Consider the following 16,571-nt stretch of genomic DNA (forward strand, 5'->3'; position numbering starts at 1 on the left):
CCTCACCCTGCCCACATCATGGTTCATAAATACTCTACTTCAATTCAGCTGTCTCAGAAGCTACCTGGAGAAGGTCAAAGAGGCTGTTGTTCATCCCCACTTTCCCTTTAGCTGGTTTTTGTTTATGTTTCTGCATACTGCTACACTTGAAAAAAAAAAAAAAGATTGGGTAGTCACTGCACTGGTGGGTTTTCAGCCTTCTGAAGTATTCCCTAATGCCAGACTTAATCAGAGTATGAAACAAATCTCTCTGGATGAGTGTTGATTTGCTCAAAGTTCATTTAAATTATCCTTGGGGTCTATGCCTTTACTGAGGCTGCCTGGAATGCCTTCTAGCTCTGGGAAGCTCAGAATCCACTGCAGTTCCCAAATCTTTTATGGTGTGAACAGTTACAAAGCTGAATATTTATGTGTTTCCAATTAAAATACTGATACTAATGATGAAAGGGAGACATGGATTAATCATTGGATTTAAGGATTTTAAGTACTTTCTTGCTAACATCAATATGCTTTATGTAAAATGAAATTATAATGCTTCTTTTCAAAAGAAGTCACAAATGTAACCCCTATAATAAGAAGTCGATTAATTCAGAGACGCTTCAGGAAAAACCTTAATAAACTGCCTCATTGCCTCTCCTTCTTCTCCCTTAGGGTATCAGTGAGAACAGTGTGATTTGTGTTCTCCCACACTAATCTATATACTCAAACACAGGCACACATATATCAATTTCCTTTTGTTTGTCTATTAATATTATATTCATGAATATAACAAATACTTATAGATTGTTTATCATGCATCATACAATGTTCTAAGCATTGGGGACACAGAGCCAACAGATCAAACAACCTGGCCTTCATGGAGCTTATATTCTAATAAGGAGGAGAGAGAAAATGCTCAGCATAATTGGGTAAAATCCATTAGACAGTGACACCCTTTGGAGAAAAGTAAAGTAGGAAAGTGAGATTAGAAGTATTGGGGGTTGCATTTTAGTTAATGCAGCCACTCATGGCTTTAGTGTAAAGGGTTAGTTGCATTTGGGGAAAGGGGCAGATAAGTGCCATATTTTCTGGGTCAGGAGTGTCCTTGTGTGTTCAAGGAACAACAAGGGCCCAACTCTGCTGGAGGAAAGTGACTGAGGAGCAGAGTAGAAGCGGTGAGGTTAGAACCATGGTGGGTCATCCTGTAGGCCCTTAAATGTCTCAGCAAAAACTTTAGATTTTACTCTGAAAGAGACTGATGGTTTTGATCGAAGGAATAACATACCCCGATTTACATTTAATGGGATCACTCTGGCTGCTGTGCTGAAAGCAGGGAGCCCAGTTAGAAGACTATGCAGTGGTTCTCTACCTTCCTAATGCCACGACCCTTTAATACAGTTCCTCATGTTGTGGTGACCCCCAACCATAAAATTATTTTTGTTGCTACTTCATAACTGTAATTTTGCTACTGTTATGAATCATAATGTAAATATCTGATATACAGGATGTATTTTCATTGTTACAAATTGAACATAATTAAAGCATAGTGATTAATCACAAAAACAATATGTAATTATATATGTGTTTTCGAATGGTCTTAGGCGACCCCTGTGAAAGGGTCATTTGATCCCCAAAGGGGTCGAGACCCACAGGTTGAGAACCGCTGATCTAGGGGAAAGATGATGGAGCTTGGGGGTCAAATGACCCACAGGTTGAGAACCGCTGATCTAGAGGAAAGATGATGGAGCAGGATGGTGGAAGTGGGTGGGACATGAAGTGATAGAATTCTAGTTACATTCTCAAGGCAAAGTACCCAGATTTGCCAAGGTGACCAGACAAGGCAAAATGTAGAGCCAAGGATGGTGCTAAGGCCTTTATCCTAAAACTGGAAGAAGAGTTGCCATCAACTCTGGTGAGACAGACTGCAAAATGAGCAGGTATTTTCCAGAGAGAGACCAAAAGTTACATTTTTAAGGCAGTTAAGTTTGAGATGCCAGTTGGACATTATTTTAATAGGTGTGTGACGTTCTATAAGGTCATTAATTGAGCCATTCCTTTGTGGCTGTGATTGAGGTTATCAGACATTTGTAAGTATAAAGTTCATTGCAGTGTTTCCAAGACTAGACTCTTGGTCACTTACCAGCATAAATGTCACCTGCTCAGGCGGGCTTTTCTTTAGCAGCCACTTAAAATTACACGTTATCACATTGCTCCGTGTAGAGTCTCTCCTTAACGTTTATCTCTGCCTGATACTTTCCCTTAGATATTTATAATCCACCTCTGCCCCTCAGAATGTAAGCTTTGTAAAACCAGAGCCTTCGCCTGCCTTTCATGCCTGGCACAGAGTAGTTACTCAGTAAATACCTTTTGAAAGCATGAACACTACGTACGTATGCAGATCATCGCGTACAAATACTTTGTTTTTATAGGATAGATTTCCCAAGAGTGGTATTGCTGTGTACAATTGTATTTTTAATTGTACTGATATTGCCAGATTAATTTCCTAACAGGTTATCACAATCCATTTTCCCACCAACAATGTATGAAAGCAGTCGTTTCCCTATACCAATTAAAGCACTGGGTGATTTTATTCTTTGATGTTTTACTTCGGCATTGCTTTTTTATTTGTCAATCCCTCTGCTTCTAATGGCTTCAAGTAGCTTAAGTAATTCACATACAGTTAATGAACTCCCACTTAAGGCAGGAAACAATTTGTTTAGGTCTCTTTGAGATTGTCTTAAAGACTGCATTCACTTTTAACTTCGTGGATTGTTTGATGTTGTGTGTACAGGTGATTTATCACTAAGAGATTTAACTCTTTAGCCCCTTTCTCTTTAGTGCTTGGAAACCTGAAGCCACTAAGAGAATAAGGTGTTCCCCCCCCACCATTACAACACCTGATGGGTTTTCTTCAGAGAGATTTATGAGAAGTTGTTCTGTAAATCTATATTTTAAAATGCATGCATGTTGAGTCATTCTAGGAGAAGATTGTGAATAATGGTATAATTAGTGTAATAAATGTTGGGTCCCAGTTGAAAACAATTTATTTCTGCATAAAGTCTATGGAGCCTTGAAACCTTCCAGCTGAAACAGATTATTTACATCTTCATTCAGGAGAAGTAGACAATTTTCTCCCCTTCAGATGGTCTTTTCAAGATCTTTACTCACATCATTCATCTTTGAGGAGGCTTTTCTTTGTCCCTTGATGCCATTTGCCTGTCATTGGGTATGAATCTCTTGTTTTCATCCAGCTGTGGTGTGTTCTTTCACTCAAGGAGTCAGGTTGTGTTTAAAGGGAGAGTCCATGTAGTCTGAGGCTCTGAGTTCAGATGCCTCTCCTGCTCTGAACCTGCTGTGTATGATGCTAAGCAAGCTTTACAATCTCATTGTTTCATTTCTTCCCTGCATACAACTGGGTACAGGAATACCTGTCAGATGGGCTTCCACTGTTATAGTCACAGTGCTCCCCAAATCCCACCATCTGGCCAGAAAAAGCAAGTGTTACATAAAAGTCTCCTTGCTGACAAACCAGGTTTGCAAAAAGCATTTGTTGAGCTCCTGAAAACAGACTCTGTGTAAGGTCTGTTCCCAATCAGTCCCTCATCTACAATTTGAAATCCAAAATTTTTTTAAAATAGTGAGACCTGATCAGAACTCGTTGGATGGTAAAACTGGCCTGAAATGACTTGAGACTACTTATAGTCTTTATACCAATCAAATGGATAGTTACACATTTCTGTGTAGAGATATTAATGGGTACAATTATGAGGTACTGATCAGATCCGACTGGAGGTGACAAGTAATTCATATTACGTTGCAAAACCTAAAATAATTGGTATTTTAAAATCTAGGGTTTTGGGATAAAAGCTTTTGGACTTACAGGTAAATCTGTATGTTATAGGGACTGCGTGAACAATTAAATGTAGCATAGATATAAAACATAGAGACAAACTATTCAACAGCAGCATCATACCAATAGTGAAGGATGTAAATGTCTGCAAAAGTTTTTTTCATTGGCCAGAGGAATAAAAAGCAAGGGTAATTTCCGGGGTAACCAAGCAATAATATATAAATTTTGAACTAACAGAAAAAAATATAAAATTATTTTTTAAATTCAAGCAAGGCAAAAAGAGTAAAATAATCATAGAACAGGCAAGAAAAGTGTAAAACACAAAGAGAAATGGATTAAATTTAATGGACCTAAATGTTCCATGTAGAAGTAAAAAATATTATAATAAATTTTTTTAAAAGGAACAAAATAAAAACACATTTGGGATTTCCTCCCAAACCCAAGAGATGCAAACTATACGAAAAGTACAAAATGGTTGAAAATAAAAGGATTACAAAATAGATTGCATGTAAATACCAAAGGAATGCTAGTGCAGTATATTAATGACAGGAACAATAAACCTTAAGGCAAAAAAATTCACTAGAGATAATGCTAAAAGGTTTAATTCACCATAAAATATAATAATTCTAAATTTCTATGCATATAATAAATTCTCAAAATATGTAAAGTGAAAATGGACAGAAAGTATGAGGAAAGGTAGACAAATTTATGAAACCAATAGAACACATATCTTTCAGTAACTGATAGAATAATTTAAGAAACTAATAGATTACACAGCTCTTAGAAACTGATAGAATAATGAATATAATGAATAAAACTTCAGTAGGGATCTAGAAAATTTCAATATTATCATTAAATAAGTTTACCAGTGAAAATACATAAAACAATAAGTGCTATAACTGCAGAACATGTGTTCTTCTCAAGCACAAGTAGAACATTTATAAAATTCAAAAATACATTGGGTTATAAAGCAAGTTTGAATAAACTCCAAGTGTTTGAAATATTTATATAGAGTTTTTTCTGTCACCCCAAAGCAATTATTCTATTAATCAATAAATCATATATTTGGATATTAAGAAATATGTTTCTAAATAGCCTTTTGGTTAAAGAAAAGACCATAAAGAGTATTGGAACATATTTTAATCGAATAAAAAGGAAAATACTACACATCACAAATTTTTATGCAGCTAAAATAGTGACTAGAAGGAAATTCATAGTTATAAGTATACATAGTAGAATTTAAAAAAGACTGAAAATTAATAAGCTGAGATTCTACATAATGAAGTTAGAAAAACAAAATAGATTCAAAGAAAGCAGAGAGGATAACAGCAAAAATTAATTAAAGTGATAAAGTGATTTCAAATGTCATAGAATCAACGGACCCAAACGTTTCTTTGAAATACTTAAGTTGATAAACCACCTGTAAGAGAGATCAAAAGAAAAAAAAGAATGAGACACAACTAGTAATTGGGAAAATATAACATCACTTTTAATCTAATAAATATAAAAGAATAACGAGTCACCATGAGCCATTTTATGCCACAAAGTGTTTTAAAAGACCAAATCTTTCAAAATTGAACCACACACACAAACAAAAAGACAGCTGAATACTTTCTAAAGTAATTAAATTTGTAATTAAAAACCTTTCTATAAAATGAACTCGAAGCCCAACTGACTTAACTGGAGAATTCCTAACAGCATTTCAGGAAAACCATAATTTTAATTCTATATAAACTATTTTAATGAAAGATAGAAATTTGACTACACTGAAATTAGGAACATCTATCTCTTAAATGATACCATTGAATAGTACATTTTAAATGAGCAAATTGCATAATGTGTGAATTGTATTTCCATAATATGGTTATATTTAAAACCATAACGGTAGTGTTTAGGAATGCATGCCTAGGCAGTAAAATTATAAATAAAACAAAGGAAGTGAATAGTATAGAATTTAGGACAGTGGTTTTCTATGGGAGAAAGAAGGGATTAAGTTAGGGAAGTGCAAGGTGAGGAGGTAGGTGATTCTGGAGTGCCATTTATGTCTATTTCTTTACTTAGGTGATAGATGCATATCTTTAATTTACAATAACATATTAAACTGTCCATTTATGCTTTAATGTCTTCATATTTGTGTTCTACTCCACAGTAAAAATGGAATAAAATATTAAAAATTCACATAAAGGAGTGAAATGGGAAAATGATAAGGTTAGGAATATGGTAAACCTATCAGTCAGAAATGGGAACACACTTGCACTACTAGGAGTAAAGGGTTTAGTTCTCTCTGTCAACATCAGTTCTTCTGTGACAGTTCCCTTTGGCTCTTGGTTGGATTGGGATAGAATTTTCTAGCCCCTGAGCATAAAAGAAAATTGTTACCTGAGGCAAAGCATTGACTATACATTTGTTTTCTTTCATGTACTTTGAACTTTGTTATGATCCAGCAAAGTGTAAGTATGATCTACTGACCATAATAGTGATGATGATGATGGCTAGCTTTTGTTCTTACATACTCTAAACTAAGCATGCACAGTACTTTACTTCATCTTAGTTTTCTAAACAATCTCATAAAGTAGTAATTTTATTCCTGACTTTCGGCTTAAGAAACAGAGGATTAGATATCTCAGTTTAGTTGCACATGCTCACCAATTTAGGAAATGAAAGAGCAGTGACTGAACTCTAGGGAAGACATTATTAATCTCAGTCTATGAGAAAGGGAGTCTTAGAAGCATCCAGCAACTTATACAGTGACTTGACAGGTGAAATTCAAATCAGCTTTCTTATCTGCAAATCTACAGATTTCCTTAACATCTCAGGATAATCATCATAATCATTGGTAATTGGGTGCCCTGGGCACATTTCTATTTTTTTTTCAACTGTGAAATTATTGAAGACAAACCAAACTCACACATGCATTTCTTCCTGAGTCACTTGAGAATGCTTCAATTAGCTTGAACAGTTTAGCCACAGCTTGTTCTAAGCTGAACTGCCTCCACTGCAAATCAAATTTCTGCTCTGCTTTTTTTGAGGAGCCTGTTTCTCCCCAGCCTCCTTAGCTTTTGCAGAAAGAGGTAGACTAAGTCCTCTGGAGATATTTTCTCCCCTTCTCCCAATCCTAGCCTCTTCAGCCCTCCCACACAAATGCTGGGGCCTCATTAACACCTCCTGCAGGAGTTCATTTACTCTTCCCCTCTAACCACAGGGAACTCAACAATTCCTGGAGATCCTCACCAGCCAAATAATAGAATATTTTGACAGTTATTTCTTTGGCAGCTTGATATGATTAGAAATACTTGCATCTCCTGATTGTTCACACTTTTCAAGAACAATTGTGAGTTAAGGGTCCTGGTTTTCCGGATTTCCTTCACAGAATAAAATAACTAAAATTATACCTTTTTAAAGAACATTTCCCTCTTTCTATAAATGAGGAAATAGAGACTCAGAAGGAAAATGTCCTGCTTATAGTGAGTTACTGAGTGAGAAGTGATTAGAAATCAAATCTGGTTATTTGGTCTGTGCTCTTTCTGTTGGGTGAATTTATAAGATCAATGATATCTGGGTGCTTGTGTTATTCAGACAATAGCAGTTACAATTATAAAGAGAGTATGATTGTAGGAAATGTGCAGAGCCTCTCAGTACAGGAATATCTCAGATTGCTAAAGTTCGACAAAGCAGCAAATGTTAATGATAGAAATATAATTTTAAGATGACAGCAAAGAAAAGTGTTGAGTGGTGGTACTCAGGATTATGATATAAAGTGGTTAATGCCTTTTAAATCTTGAATATAGGAATATTGCCTCTGTGACAAATAAACCACTGGGGCAAGGGTGCTTCTTAAAGCATACTTATTAACCTAAAAGTGGGAAAACTCTGTTGTATGGCTTCACATAGGTAGTCTGATTGTTTGGTGGAAGTGGATCTGAACATGAAGTTAGAAGAGATAGGTTGTAATTCTGAACCCCCAAAGTGGTTAACAGAGATGCTTCATCCCTCTGAGTCTTAGTTTCTCATTGATAAAATGAGAAAAATGGACTAGATCTGCAGTTTCTCAAATTTTAATGTGCATAAATATCACCAAGAGGACTTAATAAGATGCAGATTCCAGGGGCCTATTCCCAGAGATTTGGATTCATTAATTTGGGGTGGGGCTGTAAAGTCTGCATTTTATCAGACTCCTAAAAGGATTCTAATGAAAGTGCTTCTAGGATCATACCTGAAAAAATGAAAATATACTGGGAAAAAGGGTCCATCAAAGATTTATTTTTTGTAACATTTTTTGTAACATTAGTTAAAAACCTAACAAATGCTGAGATTCTCTGCCATTTAATAGTATTTCAGAGCATTACCTGTTTGCTGCCTTAGGTCATAATGCCATAAATTCAATTTATGTATCACATTTATAGGCTTTTGTGGAGGCCAGTGCAGCCCAGCAGGAGGGAGCATGAATCTGAATTCCAAGGCAGAGTATTAGCTTGTTTGACCATGACTTTATTTCCCTTGACTCCCTAGGTAACTGTTAAAAGTCTCTGGTGCTTTCAAAATAGTTAAACAAAAAGAAGCTCTTCCAATTTTTTAATTAAGCAATGTTTGACCTTCAAGGCTTTAATTTTTCTTGACATATAACTTATTACTTAATTAAAACATAGTGAAATATGAGACCTCATTTCTGGAAAAATAGAGAGTCATGGTTATTTCTATTTTATTAAAGTTCCTCTTATACCTGAAAGGTATGGGCTGAGGTGAACGTAGAAAAATGTCCCATCTCAGGGAGAAAGGATCCAGCAGGAATCATACCTGCTGACTGTGTCATTATCCTTCTGAAACAACTAGAGCTTATGAAAGTATCAAGCAGAAATGGGGCAGAGGACAACTAACTCATTTCGCTGAGTTATGTCAGACGAAGAAACAATGAGAAATTAAGAATAATAGCATTTTAATCAGCAACTGAATAGAAATAATTATTTTTGTTTTAAAAACAAATTAAAATGATATCTATTATTTTTCTTTATGTGTTTTTTTTTCATAGCTTTGTAAGTGCCTAGCAACTGCAGAAAAAAGTATGATATCTTTTATTTTTCTTTATGTGTTGTGGGTTTTTTTCTCATAGCTTTGTAAGGACCTTTGCATCTGCAGGGAAAAAATATTCATTAGAGAAGGTCTATTTATTTTTTTAATAAAGTCATTGAGGGTTTTAAATGATAATGTATTTTTTAAAAGGCCAACATATTTTCTTCCTCTTCAGGAGACTTGTAAAAGAGAGAGAGAGAGCAACAAAACAAGAAAATTGTAAATATGGAGGTATGGTTCTTGTATTATGCACCATTACATCTATTTGGTGCAGTGTTGGGTGTTACAGTGACTTAACTAGGTAACAGAACTCTGCCTCACTAAAGAATTGTCAATTGCTTAATTGGCTAATCAGCATAATTTTTGTAGTGAGGAGATCATGGGATCCTAACATGTGGGCATAGGGGAAGGGTCTTAGAGATCATTGTTACAGATCGTTTTATAGGCAGCAGAAAGGACACAGTAATCGCAGTGGGCAGGAGCAGAATCAGATGAATTCCACCCTTCCAGACTCTGCTCTCTCAATCTTGTGCCATTTCCCCATCACCTTAGGGGTGAGCTACCATTTAAATGGCCGTAGTAGTCACCCCCTCAGGATTTCTCTGTTAGGAAAGAGAAACAAAGCTAGTTTGTTCCCGTATGATTAATATATAGGTTTAAGATGTATATTTAATATGTGTGTGTGTTTACACTATTTGAGCCATGCCTTCTTAACATTGTTCCACAAGAATTATCTAATGTCATTAATATTCTTTTAAAAATGATTTCGGAGGATTATATATCATTTTATCACATAGATATTTAATTTTTAAAGTCTTTGATTGAATTACTAATTGTTATCTTAGTTTAAACTCCTGGACTTGGAATATGCATGTCAAAGAGTGAACCCATTTTTAGGCTATTGAAATATCTTGCCTTCTAAGTCTTCAAACTGAGAACTAAGACAAAGACTAAGGCAGATGGAGGTTATAATGTCTCACAATTGCTAAGACTAGATTGGAGGATATATGTTACTTAAAAGCCAATGGGCTTCCTCATCAAACCCCATGGTTAGGCTTATGGCATGTAGGAACAAAGGAGAATGAGTACCTGCTTCCTGTGGGCAGTGCACTCACAAGAGGAAAAATAAGAGAGCAGTTGAGGGGAGCATGCATCCTTTCTTTTCCCCCAAATTAACAATCATGTAAGTCACTCCTTTGACTCTTGGTGAAACCAATACATGAGCAGAAACATCTAGAAGTGTCATATATATTGACATCCCCACCCCATGGAAGGACACATCAAGAGTAGAAGAAGCATCTCCTTTCCCTGAATAGTTAATTGCTTCTCTATTCAACGTCTCTTGGCTGTACTAAGTGCCAGGTACTGTGCTATGTACTAAAGGAAGCTAGATTAATTAAGGTACAATCTCTGTTTCCAGGTAACTTTAGTTGGTATTTCTCAAGGGCCTTTCACATCCCTAATTTGATGGGGTTGATTTAACACAACTCCTTGTGAGATATGAGAACATTCTATCTTAGGACTTGGGTACATTCTACAGGCAACAAAAAGGGGCAGCAGAAAAAAACAGTGTCTAGAACTGTATTGATCCTCCATCCCCTCAAAGTAGAATGAGAACTTAAGAAATTAATTGTACTTCAAGACAAAGTATGGTGCTCAATGTATGGTCCATCCAAGTAGTAATGGTGGTAATAGTGGCAGTTATTATATATTGAACACTTACTAAGTGTCAGCCTCTGTGCTGAGCCCTTTGTGAGAATTTCTCCTTGAATACTCTCCATAACTCCAGGAGTCAGGTGCTTAACTGAGACTCAGAGAGGTTGTTAGCAGTATGTCCAATGGTATTCATCTACTTGGGCAACACATTGAAACTGAAATTTAAGTGTGCATAACTCCAGGGCTTGAACTTTTAACTATTATATTTAAGCTAGAGCAAAGGGGCAAGTGATCCCACAGTTAAGTAGAGCTGTTAGGAAATCTTGGGAGAAAGTATAGTGCACATGTTCAGGAAGATGAACAATGAACTTCTAGGAAATCTCTCAGCAGGTTCCATGGTTCAGGTCCAAGATAAAAGGGAAAATTATAGGAAAGATCAGGTCACAACCCTAACAGAGTTCTGTGGGTACCAGCAGAAGAGATTTCAGGAATAGTGACTGGGGTGCAGACTCTAAATGAAGCAGAAGTTGGTTCTTAAAACTGGAATCTAGGTTTGAGACTGTACAATGCCACCTTTGTATTTGTCAGGGAGAAACATTTCCTCTATCCTCTTAGCTTCAGTGAGCATGGGGTCTGTGAATTAAACCAACAAAAGACAGATTAATAGAACAAAGGGCATATAAGTTTAGTAGATTTTTATATGCAGTGGAGTTCTTATAAAAGAAGTGAAATTTAGAATAGCTAGACTTGGGGGCTTGTATACCATTTTAACAAAGGAAAGATCTTCAAGAATTGATAAGTTGTGGGCAAGTGACTAGGAAATATATGGGAGGGGGGAAGGGGGACTAATGGAAGATAAATGTTATTTTAGTAAGGCTTGTTTATGCAGAGTCATCCTGGTGCTTACTGTCCATCTCCGGTGAAAAGTCACTCTATTCTTGGTATGGGAGAGGGAGATACCGTCACAGGGAAATGTATGCCACCTTTATAAAAAGAGATTTGTGCTCTGTTTTTAGGCAAAAAAATGGGAGCGCAGAGAACTCTTCCTGCAGCTGTTAATTCTCAATTGCAATTATCGTAAAGGTATTCCATGCCAAAGTGGCCTATTTTGAGGTAGTATATCTTGATTCCATTCATATCTATATTATCTTATAATAAATCTAATACAGTTGGATTGATGCTTTATGATTAGCATCTATGGAAGGGGGGGTATGTTTTTTAAATAAAATTTTCTGAGACAAGGGCATTAATCTATGGACTCTGTGACATAGGCTCAAAGATGGGCTAAATGTGACAGGCGTTTAATAGGGAAAAATGCCTGTGTAAAAGGAAATGGGGAGGAAAGTACAAAGATGGGGAGAGTCAAGATGCAATGAGCACTAAGGAGAGATAGAAGGCTAGATGAATCATTCTAAACTGCCATATGGTCTAGAGAAGGTGCAGGAAAGCCATCAGATAGTCTTAAGATGATGCCAGCCATCTGAAGAGTCCATGTCTCCTAGGATGCATGTCTTAGCATCACCTATGGACCCAGTCATCAGCTGGCAGCCAGACGGAGTCCTGGTGTCAATGCAAATGTGGGGATCGGCTGGACCCTATGTCACACTTCCTGCAGCAGGAGGTCAGCGAACAGTCTGAAGACTGCCATGAGTATATAACAAATATGCTTCAAAAGTCGGAAAGATAGTCCAGCAGGCATTGCTCAGTGATTGAGCATTGACCCACGAACCTAGAGGTCTGGTTCAACTCCTGGTCAGGGCACATGCACTGATTTTAGGCTTGATCCCTAGTGGGGATCATGCAGGTGGCAGCCAATTGATGTTTGCAGGAGGCAGTCGATGTTTCTCTCTATCCCTCTGCCTTCCTCTCTCTCTCTCAAATCAATGAAAACATTTGTTTTAAAAAGTAGGAAATATATTATGTTCCCATTTTATACTTGAGAAACTGAGACACAAGAACATTGAGTCATTTCCTCGAGGTCAAATATTGATTCTGTATAGAAAGTAGGGCTGCCTGAGAATGTGCATTTCCAACAGGTCCCCCCATCCTCTGAGATGCTGATGCTGCTGGTTGGGGGAACAAACTTGGAGGACCACTGTGCAGGGTATTCTATGCTTCTCAATTCTCTAAGCATTATGTGTTTGTAATTAGAGGTGGTGAGGGGAAAGGAGAGCAGGGGGAATTGTCATAGTCATCTTACAAACACCTCCTCCTTGCACAGTCCATGTGCTGTGCCTGACTTATGATAGGTACGCAATCAATATTTGTTCAATAGAATTTCTTTTACTTTGGGAACATTTGATGAAATACTCAATATAGTGAAAACAGCCCTGTCTTTCCAGAGGAGAAACATTGGAACTGATTCAGATTTCTGCCAGAAAGGATTTACCCTTAAGAGAAACAGAGGCTGCCTTTGTTCATTTTCCCTAGCCCTGTGGCATTTGACAACTCTTCTGCTCTAATCACATTGCTGAAGCCAGGGAACTCAAGGGGGCAGGAACGAGGTGGCAAACTGTGATTTCTAGTTTGTGGACGCTCCTATTGCATATACGTGTAATTTTTGATGCACAAGGGAAATGTGCTGGCTGCTAGTTTTCACATCTGATGATAATTCTGAGTTCACTTCCTTCAATCGGGCTTTTGGATTTGTTATTTTGTGTAGTCAGATGGTGACGAAAAGGTAGAGAGACTTTATCTTTGCTGCAGCTGCTGCCTGCTGGGGATATGACGGATCTGAAAGGCCAGTCTGCAGGTCTGCAGTGCCCACATTGGGTACCTGGCATTGAGCTAAGTGATTCACATGCATATTTTATGCAATCATCACAAAAAAACATATAATGTTGGTATTATTTTTATTCCTATATCATCAATTAAGAGAATTAGGCAGAGATTAATAACATGGCTTAGCTATGTGCCTGGTGAGTGGTAGGTCCGTATTTGAACCCTGATCTGTTTGACTACAGTATCTTCACTCTCAATCACCAACTATATTGATTCCTGAGTGTGTATGTATATTCATCCATTTACCCATCATTCCATGAAACAGAATCATGAAACCCATCCAGTACATAAAGCAAAGAGATAACTGAAATAGAAAGAAGGCAGGTGATGTTCCCAATGTTCTGCAGTGACTTAGCAACAGAATCAAAACTAGAACAAAGGTCTCCATGTCCCCTGAGTCAGTGTCAATGCCTTCCTCATTACCATGTCTTTGCACTTAATCATCATTATTACTCTCTTTCACTTTGTGCTTCTCCATGACAACTGGGCATCATTTAGTCATCCCTCTCATGACTCAATGCTGACAAGAGTTGTGTTGTTTATACTTAGTTATGTTACAAGTCCACTTCACTTCCCTCTCACCCTCCCCCCAGTCAATCCTGTCAGCCTAGTAGTAGGCCTGAGTATATTCTCCAGTTACATTCATTTGAATTTCTCCTAAAGTCATTTATCTTGCATGGTAGGCCTGATTGAACAGGAACTTTAGGGTGAGGGTCAACAACTTTATCCTGCCAATCTCATTGCTACAGGAATGATTCTTTGAAAGCCATGGAAGATCATCTGCTCACTGTCTTTTATTATAAATACAGTGGGGCCTTGACTTACAAGTGTCCCAACTAACGAGTTTTTCGAGATATGAGCCGTCTCTCGGCTGATTTTTTGCTTTGAGTTGCGAGCTAAAATTCAGGTTATGAGCCAGCTTCAGATACCCCACTGCTAGTTGGTGCAGTGAATGTCACAGTGAATGCCACAACATCAGCCCAGCATTCAATTCATTGTAATGGTGAAAATTGATTTGACATACAAGTAATTTGAGTTATGAGCTCCGTCACAGAACGAATTAAACTCGTAAGTCAAGGCCCCACTGTAATTATCAAGGAACCCAAAATAAACTTGTCAGAGCCTTCATCACATAGATAAATGACAACACGAGTTGCTTTCTGATTTAGCTAAACTTTCTCCAGCCCAGTGATGCTCCCCATCTTCTCTTTCAGGTAATTGTCAGCAACACAGCAGTAAATATCAACACAAAGCAGATTATTATTATAGATCATGCAGGGAGAATAAATGGTAAAATATTTAACTGTAGCAGTGTTTGACTATATTCTGCACAGTGAGAAAACCTGAAATCATTTTCATGGTCCACATGCTTTCTTTTCAGTTGGGTCAGGTTTCTAAATCTCTGTTTTCCAGCTAATGAAAAAAAAATAGGATTCCACTGAATTTTCCTATCTATCTACTCCAGGGCTTCTGTGAGAATCAAATGAGATGAGGCACGGGAAAATGTTTCACAGACATTTGGTTAAAGTGTAAAATGTTTGCACCTGGCTATAAAGCAAGTCATATTCCTGGGCTGAAGAAACTCCAAGGAGGCTAGTGCTAGTCACTAGGGAGAGGAAGCTGGGTGTTGGTATATGATGTTATTACCCAGGCGCCCACAGTGACTGTTTCTGGACTGGACTGTGAGCCGCATTTTGCACCATGGGGTCTCAGCAGCATTGGCTGTGATTTGCTGGGGTGTCGCTCTGGGGTGGTGACAGGGCCTGTGTCCCACTTGGGGAAAGCCGAGTGTTGGTTTGTTGGCACCAGGTTTGTGGTGCCAGCCAAAGCACATCACGGCAGCTCCTGCATTGACTCTCTGCCCCCTGGTGGTCAGTGCGCATCATAGTGGATGATCATAGAGACACTTAGCATATTAGCCTTTTATATAAATAGGCTAGGGGCCCAGTGCACAAATTCATGCAACTTGAAAGGAAATGTGGGCCGTGAGGCTGTGGTGGGCACAGGGGCGGGTCTTGGCCCATCCTTCACGCCCCCGCCCAGCCCCTCCCGCTATAGTCCCTGGTCCCCTGTCTGCCGGCAGCCCCGCTCTCGCCACCACCCGCTCCTATGTGCTGACTGTGCTGGCCCCGCTTGTACCTGCTGATGGCATGGAGCAATTGGGGCCAGAACCAGCAGCAGGTGTGAGTGGGGCCAGCACCATCAGCAGGTGCACATGGTGGCTGGTTCCCCTGATCACCCCTCAGGAGCTGGGGGAAGTGGAGAAGCTCTCAGGGGTGATCAGGGCCAGCAGCCGCTGCTTGCACCCACTGACGGCGCCGAGCGATCAGGACCAGTACTGGGCACTGGCAGCGGGTGCAAGTGGTGGCTCTGGCGCCAGCTGCGGGTGTGAGCGGCAGGTCCAGCAGCAGGTGCAAGCGGGGCTGTTGCTGGCAGTGGGTGTGAGAGGCTCCCAGCCCCAATTGCCCCTCAGGAGTAGGGGGAGGTGGAGAATCAGGGCTGGCGCTGGGTGCTGGCAGTGGGTGCAAGTGGGCCAGCGTCAACACCAGGTGTAAGCACCTGGCAGGGCTGCAGCATGTGGGAGCAAAGAATTTTCAGTAACCACCAGAGGCTCACCCTGATGACAGCAACCAGCGCCCACCTTGGTCTGGCAACCCTGCTCACCTCCTCTACCATCCCACCGCAGCCGATGCCCGCCATGTTCCGTGCCCTGCCAGCTGCTGCCGACACTTGCCATGTTCTGCGCATGCCCCCTGGTGGTCAGTGCACATCATAGCAACCAGTTGTTTGGTTATTTTGCCGTTCAGTCTGTTTGCATATCAGCGGCCTGGTGCACAAAGTTCGTGCACTCAGGAGGTCCCTCAGCCTGGCCTGTGTCCTCTCTCATTCTGGGAGCCCTTGGGGGATGTCTGACAGATGGCTTAGGCCATTTCCCAAGGCCCAAGCCATCAGTTGGACATCCTTAGCACTGCTGCGGAGGTGGGAAAGGCTCCTGCCACAGCCGCTGAGCTTGGAGCCATGAGCCCGGCTTCTGGCTGAGGGGTGCTCCCCCTGTGGGAGCACACTGACCACCAGGGGGCAGCTCCTGCATTGAGCATCTGCCCCCTGGTGGTCAGTATGTGTCATAGCGACCGGTCGTTCCATCTTTTGGTCAATTTGCATATTAGCCTTTTATTATATAGGATGGTAGGAACTCTGCACCCTATTAACCATAGGATCTGGGAACTATTGGTACTCG

Source organism: Myotis myotis, unplaced genomic scaffold, assembly GCF_014108235.1.
Source record: "Myotis myotis isolate mMyoMyo1 unplaced genomic scaffold, mMyoMyo1.p scaffold_m19_p_6, whole genome shotgun sequence".
Classification (NCBI taxonomy): Eukaryota; Metazoa; Chordata; class Mammalia; order Chiroptera; family Vespertilionidae; genus Myotis; species Myotis myotis.